Below are 19,889 nucleotides of genomic sequence, written 5' to 3'. Positions count from 1 at the left end.
TTTTCTCCCACCTCCACCTTCAATTAACATATAGTGTATCACAGCTTCAGATTTCGCATGGCGTCTTTCATATAATCACTTTATATTTTTACTGTTCAACTGTTTACCTCTTTAATTTCACTACTGCTGAACTCATGGAGGCATTATACCTCCACGTTCAGTCTAGATGAGTAACATGTTTGACAGTGTTGTTTACAAATGTCGTAATTTGTTTGATGACAACAGCACGTTAAGATTTGACGATCACCTTGTAAACCAAAACAGATCAGCTAAATAAATTGATCCTGTAGAACATACACAATATGTTTTTTTTTGTTATATAGCTATGTTGCTCTACCTGTACATGACAGAAAAACTAGTTAATGTGTACAGAAAGATCTATACTAAATGTTGAGTTGATTGGCATGTACGTGAAGAAAAATTACTGGTGTTCATATTTTTAATTTATTTTACAAAATAAGAACATAGGATTGTTAGGAATGCCATTAGTTTGCTTTTATTGACTCTAAAGCAATATTTATTTATTCTTCTGTGTTATTGTGTATGATGTCACACTGGATTACTTTTTTTCTCGTACAAAGACGACTAGGAAAATATTTTATGCACATTTGACTGCCAACTGCTGCCACAATAGTGGACATACTTATTCTGCATTCATTAGCCACTTTCCATGAGGTAGTCCTTAATGAATAAATGCATTTAAATGATAAACAAACCTAGGACATTTGTGTCACCGAGCTTAAGAAAATTGGGTTTACACGATTCCATAAATTCCATTTTTTATACCCACAAAATAACTTCAGTGCATTTTTTGCATTCTAAATGTACTCATGCTCTGTGCAACATTTCATCACCAAATTATTTTGTAGTGAAGCAGTGTACGGCAGTGTGTGCAGTGTGTATGCACCATTGTTTCTGTGCTTATGGCAGTATTTAATATCCTCGGACCATAGCACACTGTAGTTTCTTCAACAAGTTACGTATGTATGTATCCTATTTAACTTCCTGACAAGCTCATAGACCCAAAATGTTTGAAGCACAAACATTTTCTACAGTTTTCTCTTTTAAGCTTTCTCGGATACATTTAAGATCAGATTGACAAGCTACATTAATGTACACACATAGTATTTTCACTATTTATAATTAATTAATTTGTGTTGTATCACTCTGAAAGTCATGACATATTTCTTACTTGGGCTGTTCCATACTATTTCATAAAAGAATGGGAAATGAAATTACCCTACACAAAACAAACGAGCAATGCCATCTTTGAAATCAGGGAGAAGTTGAAACGTAACAGTCTAATTGAAATGTATTTACACACGTAAATTTTAACCATAAACAGTAATTTCTGACATAGAGGAGTATTGAAATATGTACTGGTGAAAAAGTTATGAAGAAAATAATTACATAATCTTAATTACACTAATGTGTATAAGTCTGTTAATTGGTAGGAACATTTTATATGATACGAATCTTCTATAATTAGTAAATATAAAAAGTATGTTAAACAATTGATACCTAAACATTTATACACACTTACATTTATATAGAGATTAGAATTCACTCGTGTGTTTGATACACAGAAGAGTCAAGGTAATCACTGAAATATATCATTTGTTTTAGTATGAAAGTTTTAATTGCTAATAAATCAAAATATGTTTCTAAACAATGCCGAGGATTGTTCGGAATTGTTAAGAAAGTATAAATAGTTACAGCAAAGTGGGTCAGTAGTTTGCGTGATGTCGGAGAGAAAGCACGTAGCATGTTGATTTATTTCACTACTGTAAGTATGTTACAACTCATTTCAGATTTGTCAAGATGCTTTAAATTAATTTTAGACTACAATAAATGTTCAGTGGAAACAAAAAACAGGATTAATTATTTAAAAAAAAGACTTTATAGTTTTCTTTTCTTTTTTTTTTTTTTTTACCTGGGGCTGAGATCTAGGACTTCTGCTGCGAGAGATTGCCAGCTGCAATGAATAAAAACTAACCCATAGAATGTTATAAGGTTCCAATGGCCATTTAGTCATTAATAAAAAATATCAACTAGAGTGTGACAGCAGCCCACTTCCAACAAAATCTTGGTTGGTGTGACAGACTGACTTGTAGAGCACCCCAACTTCTAGGTGAGGCTGGATGGTGACAATCTGGTTGGGAGTTGACTGAGCCAATCTGAGAGAGAAATAAATGTTGTGGTAAGTGAATGATCTACAGCAGTGACTGATGTCTACATTAAAACAATATTTACCATACTCTCTCTTATTTTACACAATTTTTGTTACATAAACCAAATTTGCGAGGTAAATGCAGTAAACCAGTATTAGATAATGGACTAGTGTCTGACAAGCATTATTATGCTTATTATGCAGCAACATATATTGTTCACAAACAACAATAAATGCAATGGCAGGCTTGTAACTTTTACCGAATACCTTCTTTACAATAATTCTTTCCTGCACATCCATTAACACTTCTGCTCGTTTTATACCACAGAGAACATTTGTATTTATGAATTTTGCACTACGCAACATTATTGCTTATTTACAGCAAGAAAAGCTACTGTTCATGGAACAGTAATGGAGCTCCAATTCAAATTGGAGCTCCAATCCAAATGGAGGAAGACAGTCTGCCATCCAGTTTCCGATTTTTTTGTCATTTCTTTAACTCACTCGAAAAAAATGTGGGGATGCTTCCTTTTTAAGGGCAGGGCTAGTTTCTTTTCCTGTCCTCAAAACGTTCTGAACTCATGCTTCACTGCAGATGAACTCAATCCCGAAGGGACGTTGAATCCTTATCTCTATTCGTTCCAATTGAAAAATCCATAGCAGTGTAGATGGCTTACACTGAGATGTCAGTGTAGGGTATATTAGCATATTACACCATGTTCTAAATGCACCCTGCTCCAAAATTACTAAAAATGAACAGAAATTATTTTTATTTCTCGAGAACAAGCTGACACTGCATTAAACACTTTTTTCTTTTCCTTTTTTAAGCAGATGCTGCTAAATATTGGGAACATGCAGAAAGGTAAACATGTGATAAGACAAAGCATATAGTGTGCAGTATAGACTGCAATTGAAGACCTTGGGTTTAAGTTTTACCCTGAACAAGGGGCAAAAATTGATTTGGAAGTAGCATGTATGTTACACAAGAACTGAGGAGGATATGCACAACTAAAAAGTTTCCATTACAGGCAATGTCTGCAAATTATCTTAAAAATGAAATAAATCTTAACTTGTGAAACTTCAAATGTGTGCATTAATTGTCTCTTTAGAGGGGTAAGTGACTTCTTGAAAAATGAAAATTTTGTGGTGAATGAAAGTTACACTGACACGTAAACATACAAGTTGTATGGCATCAAGTGTGAGTTCATTACGCACATGAACAGCATTCCTCTTGTTAAGACGTAGCTGTCTCTAGAGCCACATTTTTAAGAGACAGCCTGTCAGACCAACAACTCATGATACATCACGGTACTCCCGCTCACTGAAACGGACCATTTGAGAGCAAAATTCTTGCAGTAGCTTGTGTACGAGAATATGTCCAGTTTGTTCTTTCCAGATAATGACACTTGAAGTGAACTAGGCCAAAATAAATAGATCTCTTTTTTACTTTAAAATAGAAAGAAACTTCCACATGGGAAAAATATATTAAAAACAAAGATTCCAAGACTTACCAAGCAGGAAAGTGCCGGCAAACAGGCACAATGAACAAAACACACTAACACACACACAGAATTACTAGCTTTCGCAACTGATGGTTGCTTCTTCAGGAAAGAGGGAAGAAGAGGGATAGACGAAAGGATGTGGGTGTAAGGGAGAGGGTAAGGAGTCATTCCAATCCCGGGAGCGGAAAGACTTCCCTTAGGGGGAAAAAAGGACAGGTGTACACTCGCGCACACACACACACATATCCATCAGCACATACACAGACACAAGATGGTTAATTAAGGAAGAAGAATTACTGTAAATTATTTTAAAACTAATACTTCTTCAATTATAACAATGTAATGTGGATGTATTTGTTGAAAGTTTACACAATTTAACAATTATAACTTAAAACATCCACAAATTCTTTCTTGGTATAGTACCATACATCTCTTGATTTTTTTTATCTGTATTAACAGCTCTGAGTTGATTCTCTCCACAGATTCCTATACTGTGTTGTTACTTACCTGGACACCATATGGTGCTATCAGGTGAGAACAGATAATGGAAACATGAGGAGGGCTAGGGAGACAGCAAATGACAAGCTCAGGGGTCACACACAAGGTCTCCTGTCTACCTGCTGCCATTTGAACTTCTTATATTCCTCTTGTGAGGTAAACAAATCCAAAGGCTGAACTTAAATGAGGCTGCTTGCATTGCTACTTTATTTTCATATCTGTGGAACCTAGTGGATAAGTCACAAGACATCACAAAACTCTCTTCTTAAATATTGATGACACGTTGTTATAATAGCTTTCATAATGAATCCACTGGATTGATGAATAAGTTCATAGGATTCCTCTGTGAGTTTAATAACCACAACAGATTCACATAACAGAGGCTTCACCTACCAATAATATATTCTCTTCCACTATTGACGAAAGTCTGCCAACACAGCGGTAACTTTTCAGTTCCACGACTGTAGAAATCACACATTTGAGAGGCAAAGTACTTGTCTAATCACGTTCAGAGCACTTTTCATCTGGAAAGGAAGTTTCTTGTAGGCAATTAAACAGAGAGTGAGAAACATGAAAATCTGAGAACACAAGATCAGGTTAATACAGTGGGTGTGGATTGTCTTCCTAAGCCAGCACCTGTGTAGTGTTTTTTGCCAGTCTAGCGAAATTTGGGTGGCGTTACTGTGGAATAGCATCACTTCATGGGAATAGCATCACTCCATGCAGTCTCCCTGGTCACTGCTCGTGGATTGCACCTGCAAGACGTCTCAGTTGTTGACAGAAAGTGTTAGCAGTGATGGTTACATCTTGGACAACCAATTCACAGTACATCTCACAATTGCAGTTCCACCAGATGCATAACATATTTTTTCGCGGGTTGGAACAGGTCTTTGTACTGGGAGTTGCTGCCTTGTTTGGGATCAACAAGTGCTTTCTTTTCATTGTGTTAGCAGAAAGACACCATTTATTGTCACCAGTAATGATGCAGGATAGGAATGGTTGGTGTTGTTCATGAGCCAATTGATGACAAGCGAGCAGAGATTCACATATGGCCACCCGCTGATTTTTGTGATTTTGGCTTAGAGCATGCCGTGACCCCCCCCCCCCCCACACACACACAACTGGAGAACCTTCCCCATCACATTCAAATGTTGCATGATGGTGGAGTGGTCACAGTTAATCACATCTTTCAATTGTCGAGTACACCGACACGGATCACTGTTGACCAATGCCTTTAACTGTCTCCTTCAAACCTCGAAAAGTTCCTAAACATGAACATTCACTAACATCAAAATTATCCTTCTTAAAATTAGAAACCATTTTCTTGCCACGCTATGTTCAGTGGCAGGGTGCTTGGTTTCCATTGCTGTCACCCCTCTACTGAACTCAAACAGAATAATATGTGGGAGACGTTCTGATTTGTCCATTTGGCACTCCATTTTCTAGTGTCCACAGCTCCACTGATTATCTCAAAATAACAATATGTAAACTCGGGTAAGAACAGTGAACTACAAATAAAGAATATGACAATCGATAAATAAATCCATGATAACGGAAATACTAGCAGGCAAAACGAGTACACTATGAACACCTAACATTGAGCTTACTGATCATTTCCAAAATGATAATTACACAAATTAATTTATTTGTATCAATAGAGCATAGGTGTTACATATTTGGATAATAAGTCCATTTGTGGTGATACAAATGTGAAACTTACATCTCAAATATGTGTTGACATACACAGCAATGTTACATTTGAAAGACAATATGACTAGCAAGTTTTCACAACTGACGATTCATAAACATAAAGAAGCAGTACATATACAAGAGTATATGTATAAATGAACAGTGTATATAAAACAGTGTTTTGATCTGCCAAGTTTCTATTTGAAAAACCTTATCTGATGTGTTAATAATGTCCAAAGCTCCACTATCTCAAAATGACAATATGTAAACTCGGGTAAAAACAGTGAACTACAAATAAAAAATATGACAATCGATAAATAAACTGCTTTACCCTGAAGACTGAATGACTTACATCCACATGTACAGACGCAGCACCTTGTAAAGAAAGAAAGATCCACATGTTAGATGTGACATCACGACACAGTGTCGTCCCTAGTCTACAAAAGCTAGTTAACACTATGGTGCATGCTACTGTCATAATTTAGCTTGTTGGTGATTGGAATAATCACTCACTATATTGGCATAATGCCATTTAGCTGCTGTGTGCTGAACTGTAGTGACAACTGCAATAGAGGCCCAAAAGTTTCGGTGTTTAAATATCCAGAGGATGAAACAATGAGAAAGACATAGTTATCATGAATTCACAGGAAGAGCCTTATTCCTTCTGCAAGTTAAAGTATGTTTTCTTTTTAAGTTGCTGACAAAAGTTTAATTTTAATGACTTGGTGATCCCTACAAACCTTAGGTTCTTTACGTGATGTTTATTCTTTACCCCATAAGTGCAAGAAGGAGAAATTTGTATAAAACTGATAACTGACTCAAGCAGAAGTTTCTTCAAGAACATCCAAGAACATCAGATATCTTACACTGCATTTACATGGCATTACACTTCCTCTGTAGTACACATTGCTAGCAAACAAATCCGTTTTCAATGAAGTGTGATATATGCAGAATATAAGTTGCTTCCAATGGACTGGAAGTAGTATTCAGTTCTGTTTTCTGCTGTAAAAACTTTCAGTAGCTGCCTGTTCATATAGGTCGACCTAGTAAATAAAAACTAAGTTCCATGTAGCTTTTGTACATAGCACATCTCCAATACATTATCTATAGCAACTGGATGTTTAAAATTCATGTAAGTAATTTTGGGTATAGCACTGAGTGATTTTATAATGCACAAATAATGATTTTTCTTTAGAAATGCAGATGGAGTTTCACAAAAGGGGACAAAATGGATTTGTAGGTTACAGCAAATGGAAAGATAGGAACTATTTTTATGTTCAAGATTTTTAGTTTATCAGCAGACACAAAATAACAATAATAATAATATTCTGTGAACATACATGTCTTTAAAAAAATTACAAGTGGCTTGTATCTGTTCTTTCTACAAATTGTCTTAATTTCTGGGACTGATTTTCATACATATGTGAGAGCCTTAGAATCCCTAATTAAATTATTTAAACGAATTGAATGCATATGTCACTGTTAACATGCAGCACTTACGTGGCAAAGATCCAGCTTTCTTAATGCTGTCAATTTTTGTGTAGCCTATGAAATAATGTACAGAATGTGAATTAATAGTTGAAACACAGAGATGCAAAAGGGCCTCATGGATATTCTATAAAAAGCACTATCATTTAAAATAGTTCATATTTATGCAGCCAACACAAAGGTTTTGATAGCTACATAAATCAACAACTTTTAGTAATTATTTTGTGTTCTTTCTCAAAATGACTAGTGTGTGTGTGTGTTTTTCTTTCTTTCTAGGGAATTTATGAACATGTAGCTTCCACCAGATTTCTAAGATTCATATTACCAAACTATGAACGTATGTATTACCACCATTATTAATTTATATTGGGCATTTTACAATACCTTTAATTTACCATGAAAAAAGTTAACCTCTTCCTCTCTCCACTGTTTTTCGTTATTCTGTCAAATTTTTTGTCATGATGGGTGCACGGAGTAGCTGTCCATTCCCCATGTTTCATATTCACAAGTAGATATCTGTCTCTGAGCAGAGAGGCTTCTTGTGTTTTTATAGCAGGGCAATATCTTCACATACATATAGTGGTTTTGATAAATATCTTATGGAGTATAAATACCTGGTTGTGAAATACCCATTACTCATTCATTTTATTTGCAGTTCTGCCATGACCACTTTCAGAAGGTTGATGTTCTGTGGGAAATACAAATTTAGGATGAAAGCACGGAACAATTATTATGTGCTCCCCTTGAAAACCCACATCTGAAGTCACATGAAGTTCCATTGATATTCCAAGACTGTTTCACTACTTATCGCCCGAAGACAGCAGATGTCGAGGGCCAAGGCAGAATAAGCTGAGTCTTGAAAATGAACTAGCAGCAGCATTACGCTATAGTCTGTTTACTAAAAATGATTATGAAGAAGTTTCCCCCTCAGTTCTTTAGAAGAGTTACATGCCAAGAATTTGGAACTGAAAGGAAGAGTGAGTGTGTGTATTTTTTGAAAATACCCAGCACCAATGATTACTCATTCTGTTGTAGATACAATTTTTAAATGTTTCATTTATAAAAAACATGCAACTTCAGCTTCTAGGAAATAGGTCCTTTCCTCAAGTAGTAAATAACAGACGTGAAACTGTGAGTACTTTGCAAGAGTTTTAATACATAGATTCTGAGTGCTCAGAAAGTTGCATAGAGCATACAGTAGAGATAATAAGAGAGAATTTAGTAGCGTTGGAAAAAAAGGTCAAGGGCCTGAAAAGGAGATGCTGGAACTCATATCTTTACAAGTACGATTTATAAATAAGTGTCTCAAAATTTTAATCACAGGTTGCAACACCAGTAATCCATAAATTTATGTAGATCCCATAAATTTCTCTGCTGAGATTGTACTAATGTATCTCAATACTGAAGATCTTTGGTGGTGTAAACATGTAATAATTCTGTTAATTTTTTTTTTGTGTTTTAAGAAATTATACTGTAACTGTACCTGTGGTTTTATATGTAATGCCCTGTGGATGTAATAATTTGTGAAAACTATGTGTATTTTACTAGTCCACAATTAGTGTAAAACCTGTAGTAGAGTCCTGTCACTACCAAAATAGTTTGGCAGGACTGAAAAAGGTGGATTTTGTGAACAAGGCTTTTCATTCTTTTGTGGCAAGTGACAATTCGGCTTCTGACTGTGATACTGAGTGGTCAGCTATGTGATGAAGCAAGTTGGGATCTTTTTACTTCTTGTTTTGCCATCTCTCTCTTTAAATTCATTGTGTTTTCATTTTTGCCTAATTACCATTAACATGCATGAGTATAATCTGGCTTTTCATAAAACAGTAAAGGTTGTCTCTCACTCTTAAGAAATATAACACCAGGTCTAATTTTGTGCTTAGTTTTGCTTATGTAATTAATTTCATAATTTATTTTGACCATTCCTAGTTAATATCTTTTGTAATAGGGTAAAATCAGTAACTTTTTCATGACTCAGATTCTATTGTTGACTCATCAAAAAATATAAATTCTGTAATAATTATAAACATTTGGATAAGAACTTAAAGAACTTTGGATAAGAACTTAAAGTATTTATTTGGCTCTGTTCAAAAGCATATAGCAAAGCCAGCTCTTAATTAATTCCAAAATAATTACCAGGTTTGCAAAAGTATTGTTCATATAGCTATATCTTTTAATTTCATCATTTAAACAAATAATTTGGTCTCACCTTTGTGATGGAAGGAACCATTAAAAATGAAGTTTTTTCAGTGTATTCAGTTAATTGAGTGAGTAATGTTTTTGTTAGAGTAGATACACCTAATAGCTGCTTATAATAAGTAATCTATATTTACAACAGCCAATTACGGCTTAATCACCATTTTCAAGTACAGCTAGTTTGATGTGACGCCCATATTGCATTGTTAGTTGACTGTTGTCAAATTAAGATCACAAATGGTGTCAAGAAGTTGAAATTAAATGTTTGTTACGACATGACAGCAGTAATGTTATAATTGTAATTTCTGTTACTTAAACATGAAACAATGTGTAATTTCAGTGCCTGTCTTTGTGAGGATGTATGAAGGACCGATTTTTGGTCCCGAGACTGTCAGTTGACGGCTGTTTTTCAGACGGAAAATATGTATTGTTTAAATTAACAACAATGCATCAACTTAACAGTGGAATAAGTGTAACACAAATAGGCTGTGTGCTAGAACAATTAATAACAACCTCTGTTTGATTTATTTGAAAAATAGTGTCACACATATCATATTATTCTGCAGGAACAGATAACTGTGTGGTTAGGTTTTTGCTGCTCACAGATGTTCAGCAGCAAGCTGCTGTAGTAGTATGCTGATGTTGCCTTCAACTTACTAATGAGGATTATCAACATTTACCAGTAGTGAAGTGGCCATATAACTGTGTAATATTGGGGAGTTGTGAACAGAGAACTGTGAATGCAGTTGTGCAACTGTCAGCTACATCATTTACAGTAGTTAGTTATATACTTCCAAGCCCCCCCCCCCCCCCCATTTTTTCAGTCAGCATAACAATGCAGTATGTCGACACTGAGGCTAATATCACAACCAGCAACCTTGGTTAGCTATTGTGATTAATTTGGTTGTGTAAATTGGGGCAAGAAGAGCTTGTGAAAATGTTAATTAGCCTCGGATGGAATGTAAAGTGGCCTATCACCCACGATACCATTATTGGCTCTATTGGTATTAACAATGCCAATGGACGTGGCTAACATCATGCACCATGGTTGCATTATTGCCAATTTTATAGTCACTGTAATTTGCTACTAGTGCCACCACCTTCAGCAGAACTGTTATCTAAATATGTACGTCCAACGGACCAGGTGTTCTGTATTGAATAATAACTTCTGTGGAATTTCTAACCATGTGTGCTCACCCGTGATGATCCCTAGTCACATTCCTAGACAGGGCTGTTTCCAATTAAGTTAATTCCCAGCATCCTGTTTTTATTAAACTGACAATACTGGCAGTGAAATATTTTGCAGTTCTTATTTAACTTTGTCGAGTATGAAGTTTGGTTAGCTTTCTGAACAGTAAATGATTTACTACATATAATTTGTCATCTTAAAGTTTCCTAAAGTGTATTAATAAAGAAAGTTTCGTCATTAAATAAGAAGCTGATATTAAAATAATTAATGACTGTAGTATAAAGTGCTTACAGCTGTCTGTATGTAAATGTTATAAAAATGCAGCAGTAATATTTCACTTTGAACAGGTTTGTAAAATTGCAATTGTTTGTTTCTTTGTACATGTTGTTTCAATGCAGTTTTTCAAGTTGTTTACTCATTTACAAAGTCAGTTTGACTTTGTTCCTTATGCACACTTCACGAGAAAGTCTGAAACGTGCTACATAAGTTTTTAATAAGCAAGTTTCTTTCCAGACTGAATACAAAAAGTTTTCTGCAGTATTTGGCTAACAAACACTGCAACAAAGAAGTCCCTGGTGCAATTCATAAGAAAAAATGCATCAGAGTGTTGGGTGACAAAAAAATATATTTTTCATTGCTACAGATGAGGTATCTATCAATTTTTTTTAAGTGCACTGTCCTGTGTCTCATTGCCATAGCCACAGAAAACAGTAAAGTCTTATAGAAAAATAGAGCTAAAAATCTAGACCAGGGGATCGGGGCCAGCAACAGTCACAGAAGTGCTTATCTACTGCTCACAGGATGACGCGTCAGTTTCGCATAGCCAATGGGATGATTCTTTAATATAGCCAAAAAGTGGCAATATGAGAAACAATATATGCCTAGTGCCGAAATTGAACCCATTGCTTTGTTTGCTGTTTCCAGTGCACTGGTGAATTTTGAGAAATATATTTTTTGTAATTATGACAGTGAATGCTATAAAGTGGACTGATTCAAGGGATTTACATCTGCACAGCGACTTCATCCACTGGTGCGTCTCGTGGATTATTTGTATCAAAAATGTGTCACATTGGTAGTGAAACCACTACTACTATTACTATTGCAGAGAGCATAAGGTCCAAATCAAGTATTCGCGCAGAGCATGGTCCCCAGCCACACTTAAAACAGTTACAGAGACAGTAATATGTTAAGAAGTGCATAATTTTAACTGATATCAGTGAAGTAAAGCATACCTCAGGGCAGGGGGGCGGTGTAAGCAGTGCAGCGGCTGTAGGGTTGGAGGACATCAGAGGGAGAGCCTCTTTTATTGTTTGTTTTTTGACGACTCACGGGCATGTGCAACTCATTCCAGTCAGCTGCTACGGGATAAGTTCTGACGCAGAAGTAGCACAGATTTGTGAGTGCCTATTGTAGATGCAATTATCTTTAAATGTAGTACTTACTTCTAGCAAGAAATATGAAATTAAATTACACATGTTTTAATACAACACAATGAAAGGGAGAATGACGACATTCAAAACACTTGGTAAACATTTATGATCGTATCTCATATTGAACTTCAGTCTCGGTTCAATTACTGTTGTTACAGAGTCACTGTTTTGAGGTTACTGAGGGTGGCAGCAGTCTGAAACAGAACAGCTGACACAAAGTGATCTGAATGGTGCCGCCTCTTTAACAATTAGTATTTTGTGACTAGGCAGCCAACTTACCGTGCCCTCATTATAGCTATTCTATCAGCGGCTCCACATCATATGCCTCCTGCTCTATCACTGGCTGCGTAATACAAACAGCTGACACACCTTCTATTGTAATATTTACAAATACAATATGTTTAATGGTAAAACTCAAAAAATCTTCTACACTGCTCACAACCTTTAAGGAAACTGAGTTTGAAATTCTCATCTGTTGTTTACTGCAATCTGTATGATGTTGAAAATGTGTTAACAGACAAAACATCTTGCAGCAGAGATATTTTACTGCATTACATTGCCTACAACTTAAGTCTTCATTAACGTTCTTCATTAACAGATGTTTTAAAAATTTATTTTATTTATTTATTTCTCCTCCACATACTTTCTGCTCTTTGGATAGATTTCAGCTTAAAGTTATGTATGTACACATGAAGGAGTGATCATCAGGCATGAAATTTACATCTGTTTATTGATGCGGGCAATTACACAATGGCACTTACCCAAAACGCGACACATTGAATGTTTTTGTTGTGAGGAATATACTATTAGGCACAGAATACAGGTTTAGATAATAGTTTTTTACGCAGTTCCATACATACCTTACATGATGCTAGCGAGGTAAATTTGTAACTACAACACATTTTCTTGCGACCTGTCATCTGCAACACAAAACAAACGGCTTCCTTTTCCCTTCTATTACAGATCGAAACTCGCGTTATTTATATTGTTACTTACGATTTTTGCTTCTTCCAGTCTACTTCCGTTATTAACTGTGTGTTAAGGGACTTGTTTTGTTTATAAGAGATGCTCCGACGGCTTGACAGACGTTTACGTTGTCCACATAGCGAATGCACATAATGTTTCTGTTGTGATCTAGAATGTTTGTGCCTTGTGCGACTGTTTGCTGTTCATTTGTTTCATCGTGCGTTTATTTGTTCACTGGCGCACGAATTTCAAAATGTTTATTTATATCCAGAAACTTCCACTGTATGGGCATTGCTATTTTTAATAACTTGTAAATCATTTTCTATTTTTGTTGAGTGGTGATTCTCTACTATTAGATGGCCTGCAAAAATTCTCAGATGTTCTCTGTATCTGGTGCAATGCGTCAGTGTATTTCAGCAAAATTTAGGACTATGCCTATCATAATATGCAAATTTCATTGTCTGCAATTCCAGTGTGCGGGGTACTTTTAGCACCGACAGTTAAAGACTAAGCACATGGTCTTGGAACTATATAACGTGTGTGTTCTACCAAGCACGCGTCGTGCTGTATTCAATGAACTGATGAAATACTTGGAATTACCCTAGAGAAAGAGCACTAGCATACAAAATGTTTCAAATGGCTCTGAGCACTATGGGACTTAACATCTATTGTCATCAGTCCCCTAGAACTAAGAACTACTTAAACCTAACTAACCTAAGGACATCACACAACACCCAGCCATCACGAGGCAGAGAAAATCCATGACCCCGCCGGGAATCGAACCCGGGAACCCGAACGTGGGAAGCGAGAACGCTACCGCACGACCGTAGTACTATACATCTGTTAGTTTTCTATCCATGTACTTTCGTATGCCAACGAAAATGGCAGAGCTACTGAAGTGAGCTTTTCAAATGGCGACTTTTAAGAGGCCATAAAAAAAGTTCCAGGTCCATCCCTCTAAAAATTCTGAGAAACGCCACATTTTAAATCATTTTCTTGAAAGAAAAACACCTGACTATACTTTATTTTTCCTTTTGATGAGAGTTGGAGGAGGAAGGGGGTAGTGCCTTGCTCCTGGGTAAGGGTGCCCTTAGTGATAGACCTTTGTACTAGCATATTCTTCTGCCAAATTTATAACAATATCATCACAGATACACAAAATTGTGTTTGTAATAGAAGTAAGTGCAGTTTTGTACGTCCTGTCGATGGCCATAGTCATTAGAGGAGACACGATTTTATCAGACTTTTAGGATAAGAAGTGGCTGTTGACTTCTGAAGGAGCCACATCTGCACCTGGTTTGTTATCATATTTAAATAAAATTAAATACACACTATGTCGTGCATAACTGATTTATGTGGGTGAATTATACATTTTGTAGTGCCTACTGGCTATCACATGCTACAAGGTTTATCACCTGTTTGGTGAGATCTGGGGAGCCACACAAAACACAAATTTGGATGGCCGGACCAAGAATCATAACGGAGCCTCCCTACTGCTACTTGAGCATGATCGGCACTACACTACTTCACTGTTAGGAGAGGAATGGCACAGGGTAAGAAAGTAGGGCAGCTCGAGGGGTGTGTGTCGACCACACAGAAAAATTTGTGGAAAGTTGGAGAACAGCTATTGGAAAGATATTTCTGATGATGAAGGTAGCGATAATATTAAGAACTGGTGGCTGATCAGCGCCTCACAAGAATTCACTTATGCATATACAAACAGGTAGGACAACTGAATAAGTCAGGGATATCATACATAAAAATAATGACAAACCAATCAATTTTAGTCCATTTGTTTTCACAACAAGACGTCATCTTCCCTAAGGCAAAACATATCGATGTCAGGAGACCAACAAAATCTGTGTAGTTGCCTGACAAGTGTTATCTCCAAACTTTCACTGCAGAAGACTCATAATTCCACGTTTTATTGTGGTACAAAGCACCAAATGTAGTTTTACCAGTAGCAACACTATTTGACAATAATTAATTATAGTATAATGAAGCAAAAGGTACGACATGAAGAAATATGTATGAGAGGTAGGCAGCAAAGATTATTGAAACAGGAAAAGTTTTTGGTAAAGCTAGACGGGTGGGATGGGAGGGGACGGGCCTAATCAGACAGTTATTTAGGTCACCTCGTATTCTTTCCTCTCCACGCTTTGTGATGGCCGTGGTGTGTAAACTATCATGTCTTTTAAAGAGCACATCGTTGAGAACGAAAACCGTAACGTTTTGTCATGATTAACAGATGCAAGAAATATATAGTCCAAAAATAAAACGCGGAAATCTGCTTTACAACAAACATCATTCGGTAACTATTTATTTAAACTAATTTTCAACGCAGCCGTAGGGGATAACAACTACGGGTACATAATACAAAGGCCGTAACATAAAAAATCACGAACCGATTCTCTTACGTACTTTCAGGACTCTGACCCGCGTCTACTACACCACTTTGTGCTCACCCACAAACTGCATTAACGTTTTACAGCAAAGAACTACGTTTAGAGTTGTCGGATGAAGGGACGTACCACTACATCCCCCCTACAAAAATTTCACAGTTTTGACTCGCCCGAGCAATTCGCTCGGGTTTAGAGCGTCGGCTGTGTACCTCTGTTTTGCAACCCTTAACTGAGTCAACATAACACTTAAAAAAGTTATTGGTCGTTTGCAATATGAGAACAGCCGTATCTTTTCTAAATTCATTAAGAAACCATGTCTTTTAAACATCCCATAAGTCGTATGTTATACAAAGATGTATTTTTGTTTGAATTGTGTAACAATCTGTCATACCTGTGAGTTTGATTGACAAATATATACGAAACGGAAGTAAAGCATGGTAAATTACGTGGACATCTGGCGGCAATTAAGTTAACCACTAATCTATTCTTTCACATTGCCGGTAGATGGTAGAGCGTACACTCCTTGTAGGAGATCGGCGCCCTTCATTGTTTTCCACAGAGCGCTGTGGCGGGTAAATTACATGGAGGTAGAATAAGGGAAGATGGCGCTACAGACTTACGCTGTTGGGTAGCATTCATTTCACGCTATACCCGGGCCGCTGAAACATTGCACTTGACGTTTGCGTATGAAGTTGGCAGCTTAACAGAGTAACATGTGAAGAACGATAGGCGCTAGGGGTTCAGCGTGGGGCGCCAGCCAATCACAGCGCAGTGAGCACTGCTGTTACTCACGTGCTGTGACGTCAAAGTTTCCGCGTTGCCGGCTTTGTTTAGTGAATGTGTATACAACGTGAGTTGTGTGTTGTTTACCGCGTGTTTTCGTTGTACTGTGTGCTATATCGTTGTGACTTTTGTTACGTTGTGAGTTTACGTACTTGGAAAATGCCACCGAAAAGACTTCCTTCACCTAGTGACAATCCTTTGCGTCGAGGGGTGCCGCTAAACAGCCAGGCACTGGAGTTCCTACGCATAACTCGTGAGTTTTACGAGCAGGAGAAAAACTACGTAAGCATTCATGGACAGCCATCAATTCCTGCCGACAAAGTGGTGGAACGTACGTCGAAAACTCTTGGTATTAGTGCAAGAACGGTAGTAAGTAAGGGAGTATTACTACAAAACTTGGAAGATACTGAAGTGAGCCGTAATGATTCCGAGCTGTCTGGATCAAATAATACATTTTTATTAACCCTGGGAAAGAAGAAATAGCGGCGTAGTCCTATCACAGATTTAGATTCTTTCCAGACTGATGCAGTTCGTAGGCATGTTTATGCTTACTACAGCAGAAAAGAGTATCCGACTGTAGCTAAGTTATTAATCTCTTTAAAAGAAAGTGAACTCTTCAGGGGTGGTAAAACATCACTAAAAATTGTGCTAAAAAATATGGGTTTCCGTTACAAAACGCTAGACGGACGCAAAGTACTGTTAGAGAGGGCATGTATTGTTACCGCTCGTAGCATTTTCTTACACAAAATTGTGGGCAGAGACATTCATTCCATAATTTGGCTAGACGAAACGTGGGTTAATGCCGGGGAAGCTGTCAGTAAATGTTGGACGGATAACACACCCAGCAGTAGCGGCCATCAGCCGACGGGAAGAGGAGCTAGATTAATTGTGGTCCATGCAGGCTCCTGCAGTGGTTTTGTCCCTGACACACTTTCAGTTTTTAGATCAAAAAAGACTGGTGATTACCATGAAGATATGGATCACGCATGATTTGTTGAGTGGTTCAGGAACCTTTTAAAACAATTTCCTGTCCCTACAACAATTGTAATGGACAATGCTTCATATCATTCAGTGATACAGAACAAAGCCCCAACTACAAATGATCGGAAAGAAATTATGGTGCAGTGGTTACAGGCTCGAAATATTGCAGCGGGTATGGGTATGACAAAGGTTCTGTTATATTCTCTTGTTAAAGAAAATAAGCCTACGACACCTACATACGTAGTAGACGAAATTGCCAAGGAGCAGGGTCATACTGTAATAAGGCTGCCACCATATCACTGCCATTTCAACCCCATTGAGTTAGTATGGAGTGACGTAAAAATGTATGTAAGGAACAACAACAAGTCCTTTACAATAACAAAGGTGGAAAAGCTGTTGCGTGAAGCTCTTGTGACTGTGGATGCAGCCTCACGGAGAAAAAAAGTAGAGCACGTCGAGAAGCTTATACGAGCAGCACAGACAATAGAAGGCATTATCAGTGGCCATGAACAATTAATGATTTGTCTTGCCGATGAGGACGATGAAGACGGTTTTAGCGATGAATCGGACAACAGTGACGATGGCGAGCTGGATGGAATTGCGCCATTATCGCTGTAAATTGGTGAGTGAAAAAATTCTAATATTGGTTATTTATTGCAATCTCGGTTATTATTTATTTTGTAAACTACGTACATTATTGATTTTAAAGTACCAGTCGTCAGATGCTTGGTTTTTGTATTTCTTTGCTCCGTTATCGAAAGGGTGCGCATTGATATGCTTTTACATGCATTATTATACGGTTGTTTACTTCCTGTCATTGTAGTACAACTAAAAACGAGTTTTTATATACATTGTAATTGCTCAATCGCTTGCATTTACGAGACGGGACGGAAAACTGTATCGTCTGCTGTATGTATAGAGGCCGCTGTTGCAACATCGCTATTACAGTATAGCCAACCTAACTAGACAAAAAGCGAACTGTCAAGTGCAATGTTTCGCCGGTGGGGGTATGAGTGAGGAGAGCCCTACGTCGTACTGACGTAGCCACGCGTCATGATGTTTCACGAGATGTCCGATCGACTGCTGTGTGTATGCTGTATACATCGACTGTTGTGTGCCTCTTCGATATGCATTGCTATTGTGCAAACTGAAACACACAACCGTTTCGAAACAAATGAGACAGTACGATGTAATGTTTCGAAAAGCTGTTTCGAAACAGTAAAACAGTTTGTGTTTCGTAATTGTATAGGCCTACATATTATATCATATTGGGTGTCTACTGTATAAATATTGTCTAATAAACACAAATAAGGTGCGAGAGCACCAATCATAACGCAGAAAGTATGAAAATTTCATTTAGGTGTCTTGTCAGTTCCGTATTTCCTGCAACAGATGCGCTGTTTTCGTGTCATATGACTTTTTTATTTCCCAGTTGGCTGAGGTTAGAGTTTTAATGTTTGACATAACAGATTTTGCCAAACAAGTTTCCCTGTATTCTAGTGCCTAATATTGTTAGGTTTTATGAGTGGTGATCTATATGTGCTCTTGAAAAGGTGTATCATAGGATAGAATTTATTGAGATAGCATTCTGGGAAGCGAGGCTCTGAATTAACATTTATCAGTGTGCCACTCACACTTTTTTTACTCATTGTTAAATTTTCCATTGTTTTCGCTATGTTTCCCTGAAGTATAAAATCCAGAATAAAATTTAAAGCAATTCACACGGTGTAATGCCTTTGTGATACCTATATCATGGCAGATTTGGCTCTACACCACTTACAACTCTTGTAACGGAAGTTTGTTCGATGTACAGGTATATGGCGTTTCCTCAAGCACTCAGAGCAAGCAGATATATTATCATTTTATTACAGACTTCCCCAGGTTAAGTTTCTGTTGAAATGCCATTTTTATCACAGTATCTGAAAGCCAAAAACAAAAGTATCAAAGCACTGTTGTTGAGAATCAGCTAGAGGATAGATCCACTTGCTAGATCCACATACTGAGATGTCTGTCACCTTTAACCACCAGGTACCCACTGCATCTTTAACCAAATAATGGGCACAACACCCAAAGTTTCCTTGAACCTTCTCAGCTTCAGTTACACTTTTCCCATTAAAAAGCTTCAGATTGTTTGTAATATGGACGAATGTGATAATGTTCCAAGGCATTAAGAAATTTCTTAGAAGCATATGAATGTCAGCCCTACACCTAATAGGAAAATTTATGAGTAACTGCACATTTTGTTTATCAATACACAAAGGATTAAATTCCTTTTAAAGAACGTTTATGGCCAAAGAGTACTTGTGAATGATTCTTGTACTATGTGATGTTTCATATGTGATGGTGACATACTGTGTTTATTCTCTCAATAGACATGACATACGTTTTGTGGGTGTATGACGTGATTACTGTAGCTATTTCCATACTGAATGAAACTCATACAAAAAGTAGCTAAAATGGCACAGTACTCACTGCTTTCAGATGCATAAAATGCTGGTAAATGTGACGTACTTGTCGGTGTTTTTTCACAATATACAGCTTATAAAGAAAAATAATGACGCATGTTGAAAAGGTCAGTATCTTATGATCAGCAGC

General features: G+C 37.0%; 1 long non-coding RNA gene across 1 annotated transcript; it reads right to left on the bottom strand.

Moving 5' to 3' along the window:
* Positions 1 to 1,446: 1,446 nt before the first annotated feature.
* Positions 1,447 to 13,306, bottom strand: LOC126294995 (uncharacterized). The gene is made up of 4 exons (XR_007552376.1): positions 13,159 to 13,306; positions 13,023 to 13,082; positions 11,965 to 12,136; positions 1,447 to 2,177 (listed from the first exon to the last, which is right to left on the bottom strand). It is a non-coding gene; the product is annotated as an uncharacterized LOC126294995 (long non-coding RNA).
* Positions 13,307 to 19,889: the final 6,583 nt, after the last annotated feature.

This window comes from Schistocerca gregaria, chromosome 11 (assembly GCF_023897955.1).
Source record: "Schistocerca gregaria isolate iqSchGreg1 chromosome 11, iqSchGreg1.2, whole genome shotgun sequence".
Taxonomy (NCBI): Eukaryota; Metazoa; Arthropoda; class Insecta; order Orthoptera; family Acrididae; genus Schistocerca; species Schistocerca gregaria.
Note: the sequence above shows the minus strand (reverse complement) of the source record. Positions and strands in the feature narration are given on the sequence as shown.